Here is a 7,742-nt window from a genome sequence, read left to right on the forward strand (position 1 = left end):
TAAATTCATCCTTAGTTTAAGTGGATGAGACAAGGCCTCGCATGATAGCCTGATGGTCTAAACCACTGTTTAGTGGAAAAGGCGGCTGTTTAGGTTTTCCCACACTGACTCAGAGATTTACTCTAGCTCATAGTTCCCGTAAACCCGCCGGGCATGAGGGGGGAAAAAGCCGACCGCTCGACTGGAAAAGAGCAAAATGTTATTCAACCAAATATTTTTTTGCAGGATTTCATCGAGCAGGGGGATCTTTTTTAAAAGCTTTCCCGATTTTATTTAAACTATTTGTGTAGTCGGCAGTTACAAAGGCAGCGCTTATTGTTTGCACAGCTGAATACAGTAAGGCCTTGAGTCAGTGTAGCGTGTAGCTGACAAGAGTTTTTCATCGTGTGTTTGTCTTGTTCAGGAGAGGTTTTCTAAAAAAGGGGTTATCTTTTTAATGAAACTACATGGACGAGAGGAAACACTGTTGTTCCCGTCAGATTCGAACAAACACTGATTCAAATCTGGTAAATTACAGTGGAACTGTCACTGGTGATGTTCAGAGATAGGCAGGGAGGTTCCTGGCATATCAGTCGATCTAATTCCTGTTAGCTCTCCATCGTTATCTTCGGTTTCACTTCCTGCCTCTACCTGCATGTTTCCTTATTATAATGCCATTGTATGTGTGTCCATTAAAGAGCATTTCCATTCGCAGCTGTGTTACTGTAAAATTTAGTTGAGCAAGATCCGTGCGATTACCAATCATCCAGTAATAACTTCCTGGTAACCCTCTTTCTCTTTCTCTCTCTCCCTCTTTCTCTCTCTGTCTCTCACAACCTCTCTCGCCCTCTTTGTGTGTTGTCGTCAATGTCGTTCTTTGTAAGTGAAGAGTCATGTGTGACCGCCAAGGAGAAGAATGAAGCCACAAAAATCCTAAGTGTCTTTCACAACTAATTTTTCCGAAAAAAACAGAAAACTCCAACTCTGCCCTTTTAACTCCGTCCATATTGATATAATCACTTACTCAGATTTACTGTTGCCTAGAAACATTTCAGAATCGTCTTCAGGGGTATGTGGAGTGACGCCAGGAGTTCCCTGAAGCACACTTTGTTCATGAGTGTCTGAGATTGCGCAATTGTGTCGGGAGTATTTCTGTAGGTAAGATCCTTTTGTTTAGCATTCAATTCTAATTGACCAGTTAGTAGGAAGTCCCCGCGCCACGTGAGAGCTGCTCTCAGGTGCTGGGAAATAAAAGGTTTAAAGGAAAAGATAATACAATAGAAATCTTGTGATGGTAAAGAGGTTTAGCTCAAATGTCAAGGAAGTGTCAGTTACAGGATCAGTCAATTACAAGAGTAATTCATCAAACAATAACAAAATGCAACACATAATTCACTCAAACAAAGACACGTGTTTATCTTACCGCCCTTCTTCTGCCGGAGCAAAACCTGACTGCCTTCATAGTGAGGTCACAAAGCACATCGGCTAACATTACCTACAAGTTCTAAATAGGTTTGAAAGAAAACGTTTTAATCTAACATTCATTTTAAGGATGTTTATCATGTCAAGTAAAGTTCTTGTAACGTTAAAACTGCAACATTCTGAAGATCTTTTCAGGATGTTATTGAGGCCCGGGATGTGAGAACGCCTTTTATAAAACATTTGCTCAACGTTACATAAAAACAAAGGTAGAACATGCTCACCGCAACATTCTGAGGATCCTTTCAGGATGTTAGTGCGGCCTGAGCTATCAGAACATGATTTATGAAACGTTCCTGAAATGTGATTGGAACATTCTCACTGCAACTTTCTGAAAATGTTTTCGGAGAACGTTCTCCTGCTATTAAAAACACTGCACTGGCTGGATCCCACCCTCCGCTCGAAAAGCCTAAGCACTGAACACTTGCGGACTTTAATGACGTCAGGCGTGCAGGGCGTGAGTGTGTGAGGGTTTGAGAACTGCATAAAAATGAGGAATGGGACACACTATCATGACATCACACGTTGCCTGGAAACAAGATGCGGCATTAAATAATTAGGAAAAAAAGGCCGACCTCCTGGTTGTAATTGTGTGTCTTACATTACAGTGTTTACATATTTTAGCAAACTATCAAAAGTCAGAAAAGCATTAATGTTGATCCTTTTTGTGAATATTTAACTGAAAAACATCTCTAAAAACTTTAATAAATAATCGATAAACCTATTTACGGTTCCTGTCACCGTCCATGCTCGCTTTGTAAAGTTCATTGAATACTACTTCAACATACCAACATTCGTTTACATTTCATATGTCACCAAGTACACTATGAACTCTGGGTAACTACTATGAGTCAGCAAGTTGGCGTTGAAAAGTCCACATCAGAGCCCTCACACACTTGTTGATTTGACACCGGGACGGCACTAAGCACTCACACACTTACCGGGAACGCGCCTCAAAGTCCGTAAGTGTGGAGATTGGGATTGAGCCCCAGTCTCCACACTCGCATATCTGCAGACTTTCCTGTGGGACTTACCCAGAGTTCATAGCAAATTTGGTGACGTTATTGTCCAGCCCCCCACTAAAAGCAAACAAATGTTAATACATTGAAGTAGTATTCAAAAAAGTTTGAACAGCAAAAAACTAAATGTAAACAAAGCAAGCACGGATGCTGACGGGAACCGCAAAGACGTTAAATAATTGCATTCACATTAATGCCTTTGATAGTTTGTTAAAACATGTAAACACTTTAATGTGCACAATTGCATACTGGAGGTCAGCTTTTTTTCTTATTAGATTTAAATGCGCCTCTTGTTTCTAGGCAACGTGTGACGCCAACGTTTTATGCAGCTCTCGAACCCTCACACACTCACGCCCTGCATGCCTGACATCATTAAAGTCCGTGAGGGTTCAGTGCTTAGGCTTTAGGGTGGAGACTGGGTTTGGGCCTATGAAATCAGGCCCCTCTCTACCAGCAGAGACCTGACGAAAGGAAAAAACAAAGGTAAGTATGGACAAAGGAACAATTCTAATGTTTAAACCTGCAACTGCAAACTAACTCGTGACTGTGTGTTAGCTCTAACTTACTCAAGTGCTTTGATGTGAACTGTAACCTGCGATAGTAAGTGCTGCAATGTTACAGAAGAAAAGGTCGATTAAAGGTCAAATTAATTAATGTATAGATGGATGTAACAATTGCACAAATTTGCACCTAAATAACTTGCAGAAAAGGTGAGACCCTACGTATGGTTTTCATTATACTTTATATATAATGCAAAGTACTAAATGTGCATTCTTTCTTGCTATCTATGAAGGAATTAGTAGGTCATCTAAAACAGGGTATTGCACTTGAGGATCCAAAAAAGGTGTGAAAGTTGGCACTGACGTGGTGTAATGTGCCACTTCACTTTATCACATGGAGTCTATTTATAGCCGAGAGTAACATGACTGTCACACAGCAGCTTTCTGGGAAGAGGTAAAAGCAGAACACAGAGCTATTATACGTTTCACACCCACAATAAGAAACACAATTATATTTAACAATCACAATTACTCTACATTATCAATGTAGGTGACCTATTTCACTTTACTTTATTCTTCCTGTTCAGGAATCCCCATTAGTTTTATAGTATTTTAACACCAGGATCATTATAACTGATTCATTTGTTGAAACTGGTCAGTATGTGGGTTGCATAGTGGTGCAGTGGTTAGCGCTGTCACAGTTAGAAGGTTTCCGGTTCGAATCCCGGTTTCTGTGTGGAGTTTGCACGTTTTTAGCGCGCATGCATGGGTTCCCCCGAGTACTCCGGCTTCCTCCCACAGTCCAAACACATGCTTGTGACGTTCACTGGTGACTCTAAACTACCCGTAGGAATGCGAGCATGTAAGGTTGTCTGTCTCTGTGTGTAAGCCCTGTGATTGACTGGCAACCAGTCCAGGGTGTGCCCCGCTCCTCGCCCAATGACAGCTGGGATCTGCTCCAGCACCCCCTGCGACCCTGAACGGGATAAGACAGGATGAATGGAAAATATGGAGCTAATTTCAACTAGTATTGGATGGTTTCATCTGTATTAATAACACATGTGTCATGAGCCAGTTAGATATTTTCTGTGTAAAAATCCTTATCTGAAATGTATAGCTAAATATAGCTGTCCTACTATACAACAATTTCCTCTGATATCTGGGAGCACACTTCCCAGACATCCAGACAAACATGTGTGACGTCCACGGTTGGCTCCGGTTGTAATGGTCGCTTCCTTTTTAGTCTGTTTGCCTTCATCTGAGCGTCAAATTTGTTTCTTTTTCTTTGGATTTTCACTTATTTTTGAAGTTGTATCTGCAGTCATCGATCTCTTCTTTGTTTGTTCAGCCATTGTAGATTACTGTTTACTCGCAACACTTGCAGAGAATTGAATAGGAGCCGCTTAGCTCCGCCTACCCTCTCTGGCTGACCAACCACTGCCAGGTGATGGAAAACGCGTCACTAACTATGCGCCGCTTGGGATGTTGCACCAGACACCCAGTCTGTAATACTGCAAATGCAAAGGCTCAATCATTGTGTTACCTCATTTGTCGATAGATAGTGACTTAACAGACTTTTATTTAAATAAAAAGTGTTCTTAGGTTTTTTCTACCCTTGGCATGGATTTGTATCCCTTGAAAGTGTGTCAATCTCTCTCAAAACAGCTGTGAACTTTCATATTTACATGTTTACCGTACACTATCACATTGCCAAGAATCCTTTGTGAATTAATTATTTGATTACTGATTTCATGACGCACTTTCTGGCATTGTCCGACGTCGGCCCTGCCAGCAAATGACCAGCGGACTTTGCGGCTCCGGGCACTGCTCCAATATTTACACAGCAACACACTGTGGCCCATTGACGGGACCAGTGCCAGTTCTGCTCCTCTCAAGGTTAACAGGAGGAGGGGGAGGAGGAGGAGGAAAGCTTTTGGAGAAGTGTTATAAACTTAATTCATTTCCAGCAGCTGTTTTGTTTCCTACGCTTCTATTTTCCTGGCACAAGCTAATGAGATGATAATAGGAATGTATCGTGTTGTTGTGATAAGCTGCATGTGGGTCAGTTAGCAAAATTTTAGCCATGTGACAGTGAGCTGGGAGTTTAAACTGGGGCTATTATTGAGACAGACATCACAGGACTTGTCCCAAGAAAGACCTGCGGCAGAATTTCAAAACCCTTTCTTTCCAAATCACGAATAGCTGACACAATGTGGCAATGATTATTTTGTCATTTAGTGCTAACTTGTGAAATTGTACAGGAAATGCAGATAAATGGGAAATGTGTGAGTCGGTCAGTTCCAGTGCACAGTCATGGCAATGAGGAAGAAGTTAAAGAATGAAGCAAATGTCACAGGCGTCATCAGGGCGTCCAGTGTGTCATTAGTTTCCACCACGAGCAGCGTTGCACTAGATGTGGTTGCTAAGCAAAAGGCACCTCAAAATTTACTGGAAGTTGAACTTCAAGTGTACATCTGCTTTTTCTCTCTGGACAGAGAGTCTAAAAAGATTGAAAGAAGTATGAAATAGTCTGTTGGAGATTCTACTGAGTAAAAAGCCATATTGACTTTGAGATAAATCATATGCTAAAAACATGCTCTTTAGCTTTTTGCCAGGAGTTAAGCTAGATGAGAACACCAATACTAATCATATGTGTATAAAGGTGGAGCCAGCAGACAAATCTGCACTTTTATTTATTATCTTTTGCCATTTTGACTTTATTTGATAGCAAAAGAAGGTGAAAGACAGGAAATGCAGGGAGAGAGGAGGGATACACATAGCAAAGGCCCGAGCGCTGGAATTGAAGGCCGCAGCAGTGAAGCCTCTTTACAGCACATGGGGCAAATGCTTTACCAGGTGAGCTACTAGCACCAATTCTTTAGTTGTATTTCTAAACTAGTCTACAACCTTTCTGTTCCATACATGTCAAGCAATCAAAGATACAAAATGTGTGACGTATAAAGGCTGCTAGGTTGCTAGGCTAGCTAGCAAGTACCAACATCCAATTCATATAGCTTCTAGTTTAGCATTATGTGGTGTTTGGCGTGACATAATTAATTAGTTAATACTTCTCATTTGTCTGTGGCGGGAAATACAGTCTAGTTTGTTTAAAACTGAGAATGTACTAGATTCAGAATGTTCCACAACATCAGCAGCCATCTTGGTTGTCTACTAAATGGCTCAACAGCTCTTAAACCATCAGTATGAACAGGAGGGGGACCAGATACATCAAGTGTTTAACCTTGTAAACTTCAGGGACAACATCAGCAGTCATATCCTCGGCTGGGCCTGTCTGCTTTTAAACTGCAGTGTACCAAGGACAGGCTGAACAACACGTTTTCAGATTGGCAGGTTTGAGTCGTCACAAACCTAAGGAGCCAATCTCGTTAATGGAAAGGGGGGCGCTATGCATATTATTATGTGCAACCTATAACCAATGTCCAAACGTTTCTGCTACTAATTACTACATTTCAAGCTAGCTAAGTTTCAACAAGTTGCCACTAAACGATGGCAGAGACGTGTTTTGTTTTTGCGACGGAGGGGGCGGTTGTAAATTTGCATAGTGGGCGGGGACTATGCAGATTCGGGAATTTTAAATGAGGGAGAAGGTGGAGATGCTTTGGAAGGCTTTTACAAGGTAATTAAACGTATTTTGCAGAATATCAGACACAATTTATTATTTCAAGCAGAGCCTTTTATATGTCTTAAAACATGACAGGACTGGTCTTTAAGGTTGTGTTAGCTTAGCTTTGCATTTAGACTGGAAACAGCTAGCCTGGCTCCGTACAAATGTCACGAAATCCACCTACCAGCACCTCTGAAACTCACTATTTTACATGATTTGTCTTGTATTTGAATTCTTACGGAAAGCAAACTCAGGATTATTTCTTGGTTATACTCATATCAAAGTCAATCACTTTAGGGAGTTTTGTTGACTAAGAAAAAGTCATTCCCACAATGTCAAACTATTCTTTTTAATATGTCTTAAAGTGTATGAGTCATGGACAAACAATAGGGGAAACTAAATACCACCCGAAGGAAACCCTCATGTGCAGGCTAACAATCTGCACCTCTTTGATGTGTACACTTTCTGGCTGAAACAGCTATATGAGGTCATACCTCCATGATGGTGCGAGCTGCATCTGGAGAGTGCACATCAGCCACCTTCCCTGAAATGTCCAGATCATGATCAACTGCCGCCTCCAACATTCAGATTGCATCATGGCAGATAATATGATTGATCTGACGCTGGCGGCCTATCCGGGCCCGCCTGCCACTGCCGCCACCATCCGTTTATCAGTATCAAATGATTGGAGACAAAGGCGGCCAATGACATAATAGGGGGCTTCAAAATGGACTTTGATTCCCACAAACCCCAGAAATAGCAGCCTGATGTCATTGGGCAGATGGTAATAAATCTGTCTACACTGTAAGAGCAGGTTGGCTGAGAGATGCTAGTAAGTGAGATGTCTGCCTGATGCATTCAGGCTCTGCACAGTGCAAACACATGTACCGGTACATGCATGCAGTATTTATATGCAAACCCATTGATACAACGGCTACCAGTATGCGTGTTCACAGACGTGCATACTTCCTCTGTAACACACTAGTAGTAACTTGATCCTGAGCTGTGCCAGTAAGTCTGACATTTCCGGATAGAGTCGTGTGTACGTGCTGTGTTCAAACATGGGTTTTGTGGTTAGCGTCCAGATAAAAGTGCTGATAGCGGTCTGTGATATGTGCCAGGCAGAGGACCAGGGCATTT

Source organism: Semicossyphus pulcher, unplaced genomic scaffold (genome assembly GCF_022749685.1).
Source record: "Semicossyphus pulcher isolate SPU_LCO1_2020_fin unplaced genomic scaffold, fSemPul1.0.p SCAF_23, whole genome shotgun sequence".
Classification (NCBI taxonomy): domain Eukaryota; kingdom Metazoa; phylum Chordata; class Actinopteri; order Labriformes; family Labridae; genus Semicossyphus; species Semicossyphus pulcher.